The sequence below is a fragment of the Rhinolophus hipposideros genome (genome assembly GCF_964194185.1).
Source record: "Rhinolophus hipposideros genome assembly, chromosome: 17".
Classification (NCBI taxonomy): Eukaryota; Metazoa; Chordata; class Mammalia; order Chiroptera; family Rhinolophidae; genus Rhinolophus; species Rhinolophus hipposideros.
In genome coordinates, this window is record NC_138063.1 from 32,155,421 (window position 1) to 32,172,773 (window position 17,353).

The window sequence follows — 17,353 nt, forward strand, 5'->3', positions numbered from 1 at the left end:
GACATGTATCCATCATTATGGTGTCATATAGAGTTTTCACTGCCTCAAAAATCCTCTGTGCTCCCCCTATTCATCCCTGCCCTGCTTAAAACAAATTTTTAGAAACCAAAATGAACCTGTGATGTTTGTTTCTATGTTTTATTAACTAAGATATTCTTGGTATTAACTTTCTCGCCACAGGTGCCTCTACAATGCTGAAATAATTCAACAAAACTAGTATTGGAGAAATTGCCTCTTGTTCACAATCGTCCAAGTTATCAATTATTCCTCAGTTCTTGTATAGGCAGGGTGCCCTGCCAGGGATGGTGGGGCTGCAGGATTGCTTCTGAAAGGAGCTACCACATAAAGAAAAATAAAACGCATTGAACGCATTTTCAGGAAAACATCTGAAAGTATTCTACACCACTCCAAATTTTGAACTAAAAAGAAAATAGATTTTAGCGTTAAGCCATTGACAAAGGATTTTATTTAATTATAAATCAAAACTTAAAGTTATGCAAATGTTAAGCATAATTTTAAGTTAAATAAATCAGAATGGAGAGAAAATAGTTTTCCATAGTACATCATTATTGCTAATGATTCTTCATTTAGTCATCAACATATATTTACTATTTACTAGATGCAAGTGCTGATTTAAATGCTGGGGATATGGTAAATGTGATGAGAGTCAAATGGAGAAACAAAGTAAAATATTTAGTGTAGACTTAGGACAAAATGAAAAGGAGCTATCGTTATTTGTGTTATCATTGTAAATGAATGAAACAATGCAGTTGGATAAGCAAAGGTTAAGCAGCCAGTCCTGCTAAAGAATAGAATGAATGTGAAGTGGATGAGTGTGAGTGACAGTTGGTGGGGCACGCTCACTCCAGACCAATGGAGAGGCAGGAGTGAGAGGAAACCAGGCAAGGGACAGATCAACAAGGGTCTCTTATGCATGCTGAAGGGATTGGACTTTATTTTATAGAGCAAAAGGAACAAAAGCAGGATTTTTCAGCAAGGGGGAAGATGTGATTCCCTTTGCATTTTAGAATGCCAAATAGTATGCTCTTCTAAATTACTACGGTGTTTAATATGATCAAAGTACTACATTTGCAAAAGTGAAAGGGTAAATTTTATTTCACCCATCAAACAAGCATGTATTGAGGACCTATTGTGGGCCAGGTGTCATGCTGGGCTGTGAGGATGCAGAGATGAATAAAATGCTGTCTCTCTTCTAAAAAGCCCAGTCATAAGTGTGGCAGTTGCATAAATAGATAACTACCTATAATAAAACGCATGCAATAATAAAGGTATGCACTAGGCTGCATGTTTGCATGAAAGAGTTTCGGATCACTGGAAAGCATCAGTAAAAGCCAAAAGACAATTGCATACTTTAACACTTGTCCTTAAGTTCACTGAAAGGGTAGATTTCAGAACTAAATGCCAAAAGCAAAATGTAAAATAAAACTATGTCTGCACCTCCTGCAAAAATATTATGCAAGAACACAGAGATTTAGCATGACTGAGTTTTCCTGGAACTCCTGTTTTTGAAAAATGGGGATAATGTTGACATCAATAATATTTCATACAGTTTGATACATATAATTAAAGGATATCTACATTTCATTTTATTATCATTTCTATCTCTTCACTGCTATTCTTTATTTAATGTGACAATGCCATCATACCTTCCTTTAATCATGATTTCCTTTAGTTCTTTGAACATACTTACAATGGCTGCTTTGAAGTCTGTTGTACTAAATCCAACATCTGGTCATTCTCACAGTTTCTGTTGTCTCTTTGTTTCCAATATACGGGTCATACTTTCCTGGGTTTTGCATATATCAGAATTATTTTGTTGGAAACTTGTCATTTCAAATACATATATTCTAGAAACTCTGGGTGGTGTGCTTCCAATCTACCAATCTCTTTCTACTATAATTGCCCTGGGTTTGTTATTGTTATTTGCTCAGTGAAGGGCTGGATTATGTAATGAAGCCAGTTCTCCTCCCTCTACTACATAATAGTAAGCCTTTGACACTGCTCTTCAGGGGAGGGAAGCCTTGTGTATGCCTACAGTCATCCGAGGTGAGAGTGGTTTTGTCAGGCCTCTCTCTGACTGTTTCTTTCCAGCTGTTATTTGCCACTAATAGTTCTATTTTTCAACAATACACTGGGACATAATTGCTCTACAGGCTAATGCAGTCAAATTCAGGCTCCTTCGAAGGAACAGTTCTCAGTATCTGTAGACCCCAGGAGGGCTCCTCTCAGTTGTCTCTTTCCCCAGTCCTCTCCTGTAAACTAGCCAGCCTACAGCTTAATCTAAATCTTTAATTGATGTAACACTCTTTTTCCCATTGCTTTTCTCCAGAACCTCCTTCTTAGAGTTTCCTTAGACTTGAACTCTCTCTGTTCTGTTGCAAATGAAGTTGGTTCTTTTGGGAAGAAATTAGGAGCTGCCTATTTTATGGCCTGCTTCTCCCCCCAGGCGGAATCTCTGGAGCTGGGGTTAAAGACAATGGTGCACTTCTGTTGGAGTGACATCCTGCCTTAGATGCTGACATCTAGCTGAGGGTCAGAAGCTTCAGGGCTCCCTGACTTTCTTTTCCAGGATGGACCTACTTATGGTCTGGGTCAAAGGCAGTTAGGGCCCCATTGCTCTATGCTGCCATGCCGAAGCTAGAGGCTTCATTCCATGAGTGGGGACTGGTTGGAAGAAGAGAGCTCCCATCTTAACTGAACTTGACCAGAACAGCCTCAGCAACTGGGAGCTGAAGGCAGGATGACAAATGATGACATCCTGCCCCTCCTGGGAAGATTACCCTCTTACTGGGACCTGCAAAGAGAGGAGCTCTGTTTTTGGCCGCATCAATCTGGAAGGGAATTTCTGTCTCACTGAGCTGGAAGAGAGTAGTGTGGGTGTCGTCTTGGATTAGCTATCATAGACTCTCATTGTTTTTAGTAAATTTTAGTAAATTTTTAAAAATACGTGTTTCTTCATTTGCTGTATGCCCTTAGGATATTTTCCAGACATATATATATATATGTATGTATATATATATACATACATATATATATATATATATATATATATATATATATATATATATATATATATATATATATATAATTTTTACCAGTGTTGGCTGGGAACGTGGGTGCACAGAGCTCCTAATGCTGTCATGCCAGAATTTTGTCTGTCCTTTCAACTCTTGGGAAGTGAAACCAAGTAATGTTGAAAGATTTTGAGGATCTTTGAAGATCTGGTGTCATATTAGAAGGAAGCCTAGTATAAGAAATATAAATTATCCCTCTTCCGTGTGCAAATGCCGCTGGGACGTCAACCCAGTTTTGAAAGTTTGATCAAAGGAACGGTTTAAAAAAAATCTGAAAAAGTAAAAATAATAGGAAACTGAAATATAACAACAAAAGGAACATGCGTTTTCTTTTCAACTATTTTGTTGAAAAAAATCTTCAGAGCTACATTTCTGTTTAGTGCCCACAGACTCAGGGGTTGCTTTTTTTTTTTTCCATCAGAGAATCATTTTCCTAAAAAAAAAGCACATGACTATTGAGCTGATCTTTACCTTCTCCTAAATTTTTTGTTATAGTTTTTTAAATTCATTTTGAAATAAATTATTATTTTTGTTCTTATGAGCTCTCATCATCTTTCTTAAGTTAAGTCTGTGATGACCACGATGCAGTACAGATAGGAAGGGAGAGGTAGGTCAAAACTGAACTTCAGAGAAAGGCAATATTTCTCTTAGTCACCCAGGTGGACCCCATCTTGTAGAGAAAGAGCTTTGCTTTCTATTAGGAATGTTTTGTATAGCTTATCATATTCATTATAGGGACTGAAAACCAGAAAGCTAATTAAACAAATGAAATTTAAGTGGAATTATTAAACTGTTGAATGCATTTTCAGGAGAACATCTCAATGTATCTTACACTGCTCCAAATTTTGGACTACAAAAGAAAAAATAGATCGAGGGTTAAGCCATTAACAAGGGATTTTATTTAATTATAAATCAGAACTTAAAGTTATGCAAATGCTAAACATAATTTCAAGTTAAGTAAATCAGAATGGAGAGAAAATAGTTTTCCAAAGTACAGAAATTGTTCCTGTGTTGATCTTACAGTAACTGTCATTAAAATTCTTCCATTAACATTTATAGAAGATTTATGCGTGCACTGATGGGAGAATTAACCTCTGAATCTGTTATGTCAAGTGTTTTCCATAAAAAGCTTGCAGATATCTGCTTGAAGAATTTGGCTGTTTATAATTAGGGATGACACTACTAATTTTACAAAAATGATTTTATTTATTTTACTTGCAGATGTGTCAAGTGTGAAAAAACCTAGGACTTAATTTTATCTCAGTTTATGTCTCCATAGATACCTATCCATTTATGGTATGGAATTTAGTTTAGCTAGAGCAGCACTGTCCTATAAAAATTTCTGCAATGATAGAAATGTTCTATCCTGTCCAGTATGGTAGCCACTGGCCACATGTGGCTATTGAGCATGGGAAATATGGCTATCATGACTAAAGAACTAAATTTTTTTATTTTACTTCATTTAAATTAAAATAGACACATCTGGTTAGACACTATTGTATTGAACATGACAGAATTAAAATAGCGGTAATTCTGCTCTATTGGTTCATTTGTCTTGACCCTCCCTACCTTTCCCTGTTCCCAAACAGACAGGAACTAACTCTCACTACGACCCATAATTGTAAAAAAATAAAAAAAAATGGCTGTATTATTATTTCAATTTAACAAGGATGACGTAAGGTTAATAGTTTGTTTCAGAGAAACCAAATATATAAGACAATTTAATGACTGGTAAAAGAGTGGTTGTTAAATAGTAGAGATAAAACCACTAAGTTAATATTTCTTATTTTCACTATTATGTTTTGAAGCAAACTAAATTTGAAATGAAGATATCTATTAATTTATAAAGTTTTGCTCAGGTGGGTGTTTTACAGGAAAGGTCCAAGAAATGTGTAACGATATAAGATAATAGTATAATATGTATAAATAAACAGTTGAAAGTTTTGTTCATATAAAAATTGTGATCGTTAGTTGTTAAATAATCATTTTCTTTCACACCACAGTAATTCCTGGAGACCAAAGATGAAATTGGTTTTGCTCAAAAGGCACTCCCGTGTAGAGGGGAGGCAGACAAGTAGAGATCGTTGAGAACAAATATGTTAATGTTTGTGACATGGAATGCACAGGACTGATACTTGAGCCATTTGGAGAGGGTGGGTGGGGATCAGTGAAGACTGCCTTGTGGACAGTGTTGAAAGATGAGTAGGAGTTCACCTGTTGACAAAGCTCAAGGAGTAGTGTGTATAAAGAAGAGAAAAGCAAAACAACATGGTAAGAACAGGATAATAGAACCATGTTAGTTCAGCTAGACCAAAGGCTTCCTGGATTGAAGCAGAGGGACGTGAACACAGAGGCAAAACAATGAGTCTTGAAAGAAAGAGAGGTCCAGCATTGTAGGAATATTGGATTTTATCCTGAAGGTGGTAACTGAAGGATTCAAAACAGGGCTATCAGTTTTCTTTTTTGAAATGTAGTCATCGTCATGCAGTTGTGTGGAAACTGGATTAAAGTTGACTTCAATCTGCAAAGTCAGGGCAGTGACTGCAAAACTAGGGCAGTGAGGTCAGTGTAAAGACTTAGAGGTCAATTAGAAATCCTGAATTAGGATAAGAGAAGGATAGATGCAGAAGAAATAAGTTCTCTATGTAGATAGGGAGACGGGTATTAACTGTAAAGGATGGGAGGAATGAAAATAGGTAATAGGACTGGGGACTTGAAAGAGGCGGGATAATTTTGGACTCTGATTATATATAAATTGGACTAGATAGATGAGTAGGATCACACACAGGCATGACTGGGCAGCATGAGACCTAGCCGAGGTTGGCAATCACAACGTTGAGGGGACACCTTACTCACAATCGTATAACTTTCTCAGATGAGGAATATAGAGTAGATGTTTTCTATATTGGATTCAGCTAAAAATCAAGGGACAAGTTAGTTGTGGGTATTTGTAAGGGAATGCTTAAAATTATGGTTAACATTTTAGGTTGAATAAGATAATGAAAATGAGCAGGGACTGGTAAATTGGGAGAAATTTTGGGCAAAGTATTAGAAAACTTCATGAAGACAAGTAACAGACAGTGGGTATAAGAGTGAAAAAGATACAAAAATAGTAAGTTACAGAGAATTGATAATTGAGGTTTTATATTTCAAAAGAATACTTTCTTTTGATAACAAGATCTAAGATATAATCTTATGTGTATGTGGCTGAAATGGCATGAAAATGAATGTCATTTAAATTGAGGAGTACATAGTATTGTGCGGCTGGGATGATGAATACATCACCTGTAAAGACATTGAAATCACTCAGGAAATTAGCACCATTTGGAATGGAAAGGAAGACTGGGCCAGGTGATAAATACACATTTAAATACAGGGAAAAGAGCAACAGGTGAAGGATAACAAAGGAAGAGGGATAAGGGGTTCTGTAATTGGACAAGATAGACTTTACAGTAAGAGTTGTTTTCACAAAACAGTGGAAAATAAGGGGTCAGAAAGGGCAGTATGAATCTAGGAGGGTAGCAATGTATTCTGTATTTTCTTATGTGATGGTCAGTCATGTGCATCCACCAGAGGCTCTGGAAAACAAAGTTTATTATACTGTAAGTCCTAGAAACTGGAGGCAGGGCACACCAAGCAGGGCTGTATGAAGAAGCAACAGTGTCGGTCAGAAGGAAGAACTGGCATGAGCTAGGGGAGAGCCTAGGCTATTTGAGTTTCTGCAGGAAAGGCAAGGCAGGGCAGAGTAAACAATACGAATTGGCTGATTTGAATAATTTCAGGGGTCTCTAAGCTATAGTGGAGTCCTAACTTGCCTGGTATCTGGCTCCAGGATGATGAAGACAGAGGAATATTGTCTTCTGAGGTGTTGGAGCTAGACAGAGGAGGTATGACACTGAGTTTGTTAGTTTGCATATCAAAGGCGTGATCCAGGCTGAGCCCTTTACTATCTTGGGCTAGCCCTGGAAGGAGCAGTCTCTCCTCAGTCAGAAAGGTTTGTTTTTCAAATGTCAAAACATCATAGTATGTAGAAAATCAAATATATGAACAAAGCATAGCCTGATGTCTAGGCCTTGGCGATATGTAGGAACTGGACAAATGTGCAGTGTATATGGGCAAACTCCACAGGTAAGGCAGTGGTCTCAAGGACAGCTATCTTTGACATGTGGTAAGGAGAGGGAGGAGGCATGTTCTCTTTCGCAAAAGTTAAAGTGACAGAAGGGTGTGCCTACCATGGAATGGATAGAGATGGGGAGTGCAAACTATGAGAAAGATACATAGTATGGTACAATGCTTGAGAGAATGGATGAAGTGTTTACGTTTTGGGTAGTGACCAAAATGATCAGAAGTGAGCTATGAGAAATTAGCTGGTTTCTATTTTCCAAAAGGAATTATTTTATAAAGTTGTTTTGATGCTATTGATAACTCCAACCTCCCATCACTATTCTCATAGGTTATTTGATCTTTTTCAGGATACAGATCAATATCTGAAATTATCCTGGTCAAATGTCGCCAGATTATATTCTTTCCCTATTTGAAGGTGGTCTTCCATCTGAGTAGGATCTTGTGTTTTATTGCTAACTACATCTCCAGTCCTCCCAACAGTGCCTGGTACATAATAAGTGTTTAATAAATATTTGGTAAACTAAATAACTCATTTACATTTTGCTATGTTATCATGAGTGGGAAAAAAAGAGGCTGAAAGGGTTATGCCTAATTTATTGGACATGGTACATTGCATACTGTACATCAAAATCATGCCAAAGCTATAGTGAGCTGTACATAATGAAATGCCCCTATTATGGCTATGGTACTTATTTTTATTTTACCAAGCATTTATATAGTGCTTCTACATGCCAGGAGTTATTTTAATAACTTTACTAATATTAACTCATTAATTATTAATGATGAATTGTTATACTGCCTTAGTTCCCTAAGTTCCCTTTAGTTCCCTAAAGAATTTGCTTTGGGTTTTGTAGAAATCTGGCTTCAACCATTGAAAAATGCTGAACATAAGACTGTCATTTAGCATCTGTGTCTCTACAAAAAATAAATATCACAATAATGGTAGCTCTTTGCTGGGCCAGGCACTATTTATAAAAACATATCCTTCTTGTCTGATGCCATATATAAACTACTTAAAGCCCTATTAATAGATGCTGTATTAAAAATATTATTTATATATTGATTTGGCTTCTAGCAAACTATCTTCATTGTCATGAATTTCTAGTATTTTTCCTACCCAGCTGGTTCATAATTATTTAACAGATGCTATCATGCATCTCACTAAGATGCAATGGTGAATTACAGAAAATCCCTTTAATATCAGTAAACAGTCTATATTTTAGGGCTTGATTCAGGATGATGTTGCTATTGATTTTAAACATCTCTTTTAAGTAATTTTGATGGAATTTTCTCAATTGTTCTTGGTGCTATTGTCCACAGAAAGGGAAGATAGTATATATAGTATAGGGATTTTCAAGGTAGTCTTTTTTTTAGCCTTTGACAGAATTCCAATATATAAACTGTATGTACTATATGGTATAGGTGTCTTTTCCTTTTCCATAGGATGCATGTGTAGCTACTTTGGCTGAAGGCGGTGTGTGAATGCGTGATCAATCTTACCCACCATTCATCTGGTCACAATCTACATCATCATCCATACCAGTGGTTCCTCATGGCCCATGGTTATCATTTGGCGGATGCGCCCTGCACTTCAGTAGTGAACAATGAGTCTGATGCCCGTGATCACAATGACTGTAAAAGAGAACTAGCCCCTACCAGTTCCTAATACCACATGTCTTGCCTTTTCTTAAGTGAGTAGGACTCTACCGTCTCAGCCATTTCCTGGGATGAATTATCCTTCCCTAAAGAAATAATCAAGATTCAAGTATCTTTTTATGCTTGAAAATTTTATACTTCTGTCTTCCTTTGAAACTCTGAGGCTCTCCATCTCTGTTTGGTTTCTTGAGAACTCCAAAGGAGAAGAGAGAGAAGAGGAGTAGTGGTAGCTTGTGTGGGGTAGAGAAGGTTGGAAAAACAATGTTGCCAGTATACACTTTACTTCTCTAGCTAAGGCTGTATTTTCTCTAGGTAAGGTTGAAAAAAAAAAAATCAAGCCTTGCTCCATGACATTAGTTCTTTCCAAAAAAACACCTTATCTTATAGTCTTCATGAGAATTTTATATTGTATTAACGACATTTGGACCCTTTTTTCTGACCTAGGACCCCGAGTCTTTACATACTAAGTGAGCATTGTTATCACCCTATGTTGCTTGACCTTCTCCAGGAAAGGACAAGAAATGAAGAGTTCTTGTTTCTTGGGTAGAGTAGGAAAAGCACTTTAACTGCACTCTGCTTCACTGATAAAAGCAAAAATCTTCTGGTGGTAATATGCTTTGGGGCATTGGGGCGGCTCCAGGCCTCCCTAACTTAGCCTTTCCATCTGCACCCACCCACTAAAATATCCATCAATCTAGGTTGCCCCTGGTGCACAGTTGGCTGGATGGAGATCACTAGTATCCTGTGGAAAGCACAGTATTTGGACTCAGGAGACCTGGGAATGAGTCCTAGCTCTGCTACATGTGTCACTTTGCTTTAACTATTAACATTCTCTTAGCCTCATATAACTCATTTGTAAAATAAGAATAATTCTTTTGTTCTTTTTTTTTTTTTTTTTTAATTTGTGTTTTGGTTTTTCTTGTTTATTTTATAGTGAGGATCATCACAGGTCCTAAACCCAAACGTACTTTATACTTGGAATCATAGCTTGAAAGGAGTATAATATGTAATAAGTATGTTTTTCTTTTCCAGTTTAAGATGAAATCAGGTTATGCCTCTTTATTGCACATGCCATAACGGTTCTGAGCCCCTACTTGGCCATATTCACAAAGAGTGCAATTTTTTCTCCTATTCTTTCCCCCTGGTAGTTCTTGGAAAATCTAACTTTCTAGTTATCATTTGTCATTTTCCCATGACATTCTTCTCTGAAGCTTTCATGGTCACTTCCAACTACTGAATGACTTACTACTCCATACTCCAATGATGGTCATGGTCAGGTAAAATGAGGCCCTGGTATTATTTTTTACTCTTATTTTTATACTATATTTTATATGCAGTGAAATTTACCCTTCTTAGTGTAGAGTTCTATGAGTTCTGACAAACAAAAGAAAGTGCCCCCATATTCCCTCTTTCCACAGTAGTAAATGCCTACCACACTGGCAACCACTGATCTGACTTTTCTCTGTAGTTCTGCATTTTTGCAGAACATTTTTGCAGAATGTCATATAAATTGAGTCACATAGTAAGTAGCCTTGAGTCTGGATTCTCTCACTTAGCAAAATGCATTTGGGATTTATACTTATAGTTCCATGTCTTAATAGTTTCACTATGATAGTGACTTCATGTATTTTTCCTTGCAATTCTATCAGTTTTTCCCTCATGTAGTTTCATAGTCTGTTGCTTAAGTGCATACATGTTAAAAATTGTTATGTCTTCTTGGAGAATTGACCTCTTATTATGTAATGTCCTTTTTTATTCCTGGTTATTTTCCTTACTTTGGAGTCTGCTTTGTCTGAAATTAATATAGCTACTCCTACTTTCTGTTGATTGCTAGCGTGTTATAATTTTTTCTCTATTTACATTTCATTTTTATGTGTCCATATTTAAAGTGCGTTTCCTGTATACAAGACATGGTTGGGTCATGTTTTTTCAGTCCATTCTGACAATCTCTGTGTTTTAATTGGTACATTTAGACATTAACATTTGACATGATTATTGATGTAGTTGGATTCATGTCTACCATATTTGTTGCTATTTTCTATTTGCTGTTCTTGTTCTTTGTTCCTATTTTTGTCTACCTTTTTTTTTGCCTTTTGTGGTTTTCATTGAGCATTTTATGTTATTTCTCTTTCTTTCCCTTTCTTAGTATATTAATTATACCTATTTTTTTTACTTTATTATTGGTTGTCTTAAAGTTTACAATATACATTTACATGTAATCCACGTCCACTTTCAAATATTACTATACCACTTCACAGGTAGTATGAGTACCTTATAATGACAAAATATCCTGATTCCTTTCTCCGTTCCTTGTATTATTGCTCTCATTAATATCACATATATACACATACATAAGCATATACGTATATACACAGAGAAGACATATACATAAGTAAGCATAATTTATTACACAATGTTGCTATTATTATTTTGAACCAACTGCTATAGGTTAGATTAATTAAGAATAAGAAAATAGAAGTCTAGTTTTCATCAATTATCATACAATTGACCCCTTTCGTGCTGAACACAATGTAGTATATACAGATGTTGAATTATAATGTGGCAGACCTGAAATTTATATAATGGTATAAACCAATGTTACCTCAATTTTAAACAATTAGATAAAACTGAATTACATTTAAATAAATTATTTTTCAAATAATGCTAGCAAATACTGAAAATCATCATTTTCTAATCATTTTGCTATGTTTATTTTAATCTATACTCTTGAGTTTATGTTTAGTATATTCATATGATGGAAATCATATACAAGGGTGTGCTACTGTGCATCTCTCCCTGACTCTCTGTTCACTGATGTCATGTTAGTAGCTTGAAGTTGGCTAGAGTAGAAGTATTACACTACAGAAATTTGCAAGTGCTATCTAGCATATGTTCGTTATTTTCCCCAAAGAGTTGGTTGTTAAACATTTACCAGAACACCACTGAATGTATTTATTTCATTTAGTATTTAATAAACTGTTTTGATGGTGATGAAAAAAAGAATAAGGAAAATCAAAGCTTTTATTTGTTTTCACCTATTCCTTTCTCAGTGTTTTTCCTTTCTTTACGTAGATCCAAGTTTCTGACATATTATTTTGCTTCTCTCTAAAAAAAATTCTTTTAATATTTTTTACAAAGCAAGGCTACTGGCAACGAATTCTCTCAATTTTTGTTTGTCTGACAAAATCTTTATTTCATCTTCACTTTTGAGTGGTAATTTTCAAAACACATAATTTGGGTTGGTGGGTTTTTTCTGTCAATAGCACTTTAAGTTTAACTTCAGTCCACTCACTCTCTTTTTTGAGTGTGAGTTTTCTGAGAAGTTGGACGCAATTCTTTTCTTTGTTTCTGTATAGGTAAGGTGTTTTATTCCTCTGGTTTCCTTCAGGATTTTTTCTTTATCTTTAATTTTCTGTAATTTGAAAATGATATGTCTGGGTGTAGATGTTAGGGAGCATTTATCCTGCGTGGTGTTCTCAGAGCTTTATGGATGTGTAGTTTGGTATCTGACATTAATTTGGGGGAAATTCTCAGTCATTATTGTTTCAATTTTTTTTTTCATTTCTTTATTTGTTATTCCTATTATGTGTATGTTACACCTTTTTTGGCTTTCCCATAGTACTTGGTTATTCTGATTTTTTTGTGTGTCATTGTTCTCTTTATTTTCTGTTTTTGAGGATTCTACTGATAATTCCTTTAGATTAGATATTTTTTTTCCTCAGCTATCTCCAGTCTACTAATAAGCCTGTCAAATGCATTCTTTATTTCTGTTACAGGGTTTTTTTTGTTTGTTTGTTTTTTATCTCTATCACTTCTTTTTGGTTTTGTTTTTCCTTAGGATTTCCATCCTTCTGCTTCATTGCCCATCTCTTCTTGCATGCTCTTCTCAAAAGTTCAGAAATAGCAGAAGTATAACCAGTGAATCACCGAAGTAGTAATTAGTAAAAGTTTATTGTGCACACACAAAAAAGACAGTTCACGAACAGGAAGCACTCAAACTAAACATGGAATGAGGCTCAAGTGTATATTGTTCTAAACAGGTAATAGAGGGAGAAAGTGGTGACTGTTTATTCTTCACAGTGATGGGTTATATATTAGAATTTTCTTAAATGATAGGGAATTGGTTAGTGGTTACCTCATGTCAATTTTGGAAAACAGTTTAAGTTTTGCTTATAATTTCTAGAGATGATAGCAAGAAATGACCCAGGTCCAGTTAGTTTTGCATTAAAACTAAATTAAGCTGTTTTTATTATTCAATTGTTTTTGTCTGCTCAGGGAATTTTCAAGGCTGGTCTCAGTTTGTTTTTTATGTTGTTGTTTTGTTTTGTTGGTTTTTTTTGGTTTTACCAATGTTTACTTTATCCATCAGAGCCCTTAGCATATTAATTATAGTTCTTTGTTGTTTTTTCTTGTATAAGGAGGGAGCAGCTCACAGTGGCCCATGTGGGGATTGAACCAGCAACCTTGGTGTTATTAGCACCACTCTCTAACCAACTGAGCTAATGGGCCACCCCAGATTTTTGTTGTTTTAATTCCCAATCTATAATTCCAGCATTCCTGCCATGTCCGATTCTGATCCTGCTGTCTCTCCTGATTGTGCTTTTGGCCTTTTGATATGCCTTATTTTTTCTTAATAGTCAGATTCAGTGTACTGGGTAAAAGGAAATGCAAAAAGGCCTTTAGTGGTATGGTGGTGAGATGAAGGGGGCAGGGAAGCTGTGGGGACAGAGCCAGGAGTGCAGTTTCCAGGCTCTCTGCCTCATGTGGAAAGGTGCTGACTCAGGTAGTAAACGGCCATCAACTGTGATTGGATGGCCATCAGCTGTGGCTCGTTGGCCGTAGATATTTTAATCTCTATTAAACTCCTTGTAAAGTTCATTATCCTTTTGTTGTAACCAAGTTCCAAAAAACTGTATTCCACATCAGTCTAAAAAAACAACTTTTACTTTCTAAATAAAAATGGTCTGTGTCCTTGGACAGTTCATGAGTCATATAATTAAGTGCTCTCAGTCTGCAAACTAGGAACTTTGGGGGGAACATTAACTATTTCAGAGCAATAAGGTGTATTTAGTCACTGACACAGGCAATACCTATACCAAGAGTTTCCTTTTAAACTTCTCTCTTATAACAGGAAGAGTCAAACAGGAGAAATTGTGTCTGATATTAATTCTGTTGCAGGAGGATTGTGTCTTTATGTAAACCTATAAAGAATCTATGTGATGGAAATAATAAACTTGGTGGTTAATTCTAAATTTCAAATTCAATTTTCCTTAAAAATAGTTGTTTTCATCCAAAATTAAGTATATGATTTAACTCTATTTAGCAGAATGCTGTTTGGAATTCCCTGTTTCATGTAAATTGACTTTATTACATTATACATTGGTTTACAGCTCCTCCCAGTTGTAAAATAAAATATTATTATTGTCCAAAAGTTATTAAAAGTGCATTAATAGACAAATCAATAGATCAAATAGCTATAATTACTATTTTCAAAGTAACTCTTTAAAATTGCATAGTTTGAGCTATAAAGTACTTAACAGCCCAACATGGGTAGAAAGATATTTCATATTAAGCACACTTGTTTTTCTATATTGATTTATTTTATGTTGCCTTTGATGTGATCAAAAGCTTATAACCAATTCCAGTGATTATTTATCTACACATCTATATTCCAATTTCTTCATCTGTAAAAATCAAAGTGGGTATTAACCATTGGCTGTTTATCTGCTTCAGTCTACGTATGATGATGAGGCAATCCATTTATAGAGATTAAGGGAGTCAGAATTTAAGAGTTCATAAAATCTCTTTATGTATATTTCATACATTTCCCAACACACACCAAAGAGATTATGGTTAGAATTTGACCTAAAATCTGTTGAACGTATAGTCTTTGCTGTAAAACTGAAATGTTTGATTGTATTTTATATTATCCACTTTTGTATGTTTCTCTATAATAAAAAAAAATATATTAAGGAAGACGAAGACATGGGGAGGATTTTCAAATATTAGTCTACAGGAGAAACAAATATGAGTGTCTAAAAGGAGATTTTTAGGGTCAGGATGACGTGTGAATAATAAACCATTGATAAACTATAGTGATGGCTATTAACACTTTTTTCTCAATAGAAGACAAATTTTATAGCATTTTAAAATAAACACAAAGTACTGAAATTCAAGTAGTCAAAATGTTGGAAGGTACAATATTTAGTAGTCAAAATGTTGGAAGGTACAATTAAGTGCCTGTGAGGGTTTTATTTTCCCCATTGATCAGAGGGTATGTGCTGCCTGAGTAAACACTTTCAGATGCTGCAAATCCCCAGCTGTCAAAACAGTCCTCTCAAAAAAGATCTCCTGAGGTTTTACAATTCGTGTAACTATTTAGAATTGATTTAATTTTTAAAAGAATTTTTAAATTAAAAAAAATTTTAATCATATTATAGCCTTCACTTTAGACACTAGTTTAATTCTTTATAGCATTTCTCTCTTTGGGAAATAATTTTCAATCAGTTTTTGTTCTTAAACACCGTCTCATTTATTCTTCATTGCAGTCCTGTGAGGCAGGTGCTATTAGTATCCTCAGGTTTTAATGAAGAACCCGAGACTCAGGTGAAATAAATCATTCAGGGTCATAAAGATAGCAAATAAGGGAGGGAGAATTGAATTACTTAAGTTAAAGACAGCTCTTGGACAAATGTTGATAATTTGTAAAACCTACAGCCACATTATATTTCCCCAGAGTTGATAAAGGAACAAAAATCACTTGGTTTTGTGTTGTTTATTTTGTTTTTGTTTTCTAATGATAAAATTGACCAGCATTGGGAAGCTTGTAATTACATTTGCCAACCCAGGAGAATATTTCTATGTCAGTCTGAGGTGGTATCTTTCTGGAGGTGTATTTCCCTGGATATTCTGGCCTAGGGTGGGGTAAGAGTGAAAATTGGATCAAGATTGAGCTTGCATTACATTTCTTCATAATTTATTGTGTATTGTGAATTTATTCTGATTTAATTTGTTGTTGTGAAGAAAATAATATATAATTTGTTTCCTTGTTATTGAACAGATATTGCCCTGTTGCAAGAAAAATATTTGGTTCATCTTACCAGATGTAAGATGTGAGGACACAGTTTCCTATGACCCTTTTTTCACAGGCTGTATCTTGTTTAACATTCAGAGGATTTCTTTAGTTTTACTCAGCTCGTGTACAAGCAAAAGAAATCATCTTTAATAAATGTTATATTTTTACAAGTTGGGCACTGGCGTTTTACTGCAGATTATTTCCTTAAACTATTTGTGCAATTTGACATTGCCAATATTTAACTTTTTGACTTACGAGAAATGGCAAGTTTATATGATTCAATCTAATATAAAGGCGAATGGGCAACTAAGTTATTGGCTTAGCTGAGTGTTAAAGAACATTGAAAGAAAGGAAGTGAAAAAAGGAATGCCAAAGATCTAGTGAATGATTTGACAGCAACAATGGTTTTATATTAGAAACAGACAGTGTTTTTTGTTGTTGTTTTTAAAATATACTTTATTTTTAGAGTAGTTAATAGGTTCACAGCTAAATTGAGTGGAACCTACAGAAAGTCCCCATATACACCCCCATCTCCACACTTGCACAATATTCCCCACTATCAACATTCCTCACCAGAGTGGGACATTTGCTAAAATTCATGAACCCAAACTGAGATGTCATTATCACCCAAAGTCCATAATTTACAGTAGGATTCACTCTTGGCGTTGTACATTCTGTGGGTTTGGACAAATGTATAATGACATTTATCCACAATTACAGTGCAATACAGAATAGTTTTCGTACCCTAGAATTCCTCTGTGCTCTGCCTATTCACCCCTCCCACCATTCGCTCCCTCTTACCCCCCACCCCCCGCCAGGACCACTGTTCTTTTTACTGTCATTTTATTATCTTCATAATTTTGCCTTTTCCAGAATGCCATATAGTAAATCATATAGTATAGCCTTTTCCAACTGTCTTCTTTCATTAAGTAGTATGCATTTAAGATTCTTCCATGTATTTTTGTGGCTTGATAACTCATTTCTCTTTGACACCAAGTATCCCATTGTCTGGGTATACCACAAACTATCCTTTCACCTACTGAAGGATACGTTTGCTTCCAAGTTTTGGCAATTATGAATAATGTTGTTGTAAGAATTGTTGTGTAGGTAGTTATGTGTGCATAAGTTTTCAGTTCATTTGGGTAAATACCAAGAAGTATGATTGCTGGATCATATGGTAAGAGTATGTTTAGTTTTGTAAGAAACTGTCATTTTGTCTGCCTAAGTGGCTGTACCATATTGCATTCCCACCAGCAGTGAATGAGAGTACCCATTACTTCACACCCTTACCAGCATTTGGTGGTGTCAGTGTTTTGGATTTTCACCATTCTAATAGTTGTTTAGTAGTGTCTCATTTTTATTTTAATTTGCAATTTCCTAATGACATGCAATGTTGAACACC

General features: G+C 35.3%; 1 protein-coding gene across 6 annotated transcripts in view; it reads left to right on the forward strand.

The window, feature by feature from the left end:
- Positions 1-17,353, forward strand: part of NOL4 (nucleolar protein 4) — a 304,929-nt gene that overhangs the window by 178,454 nt on the left and 109,122 nt on the right. The window lies entirely within an intron of this gene.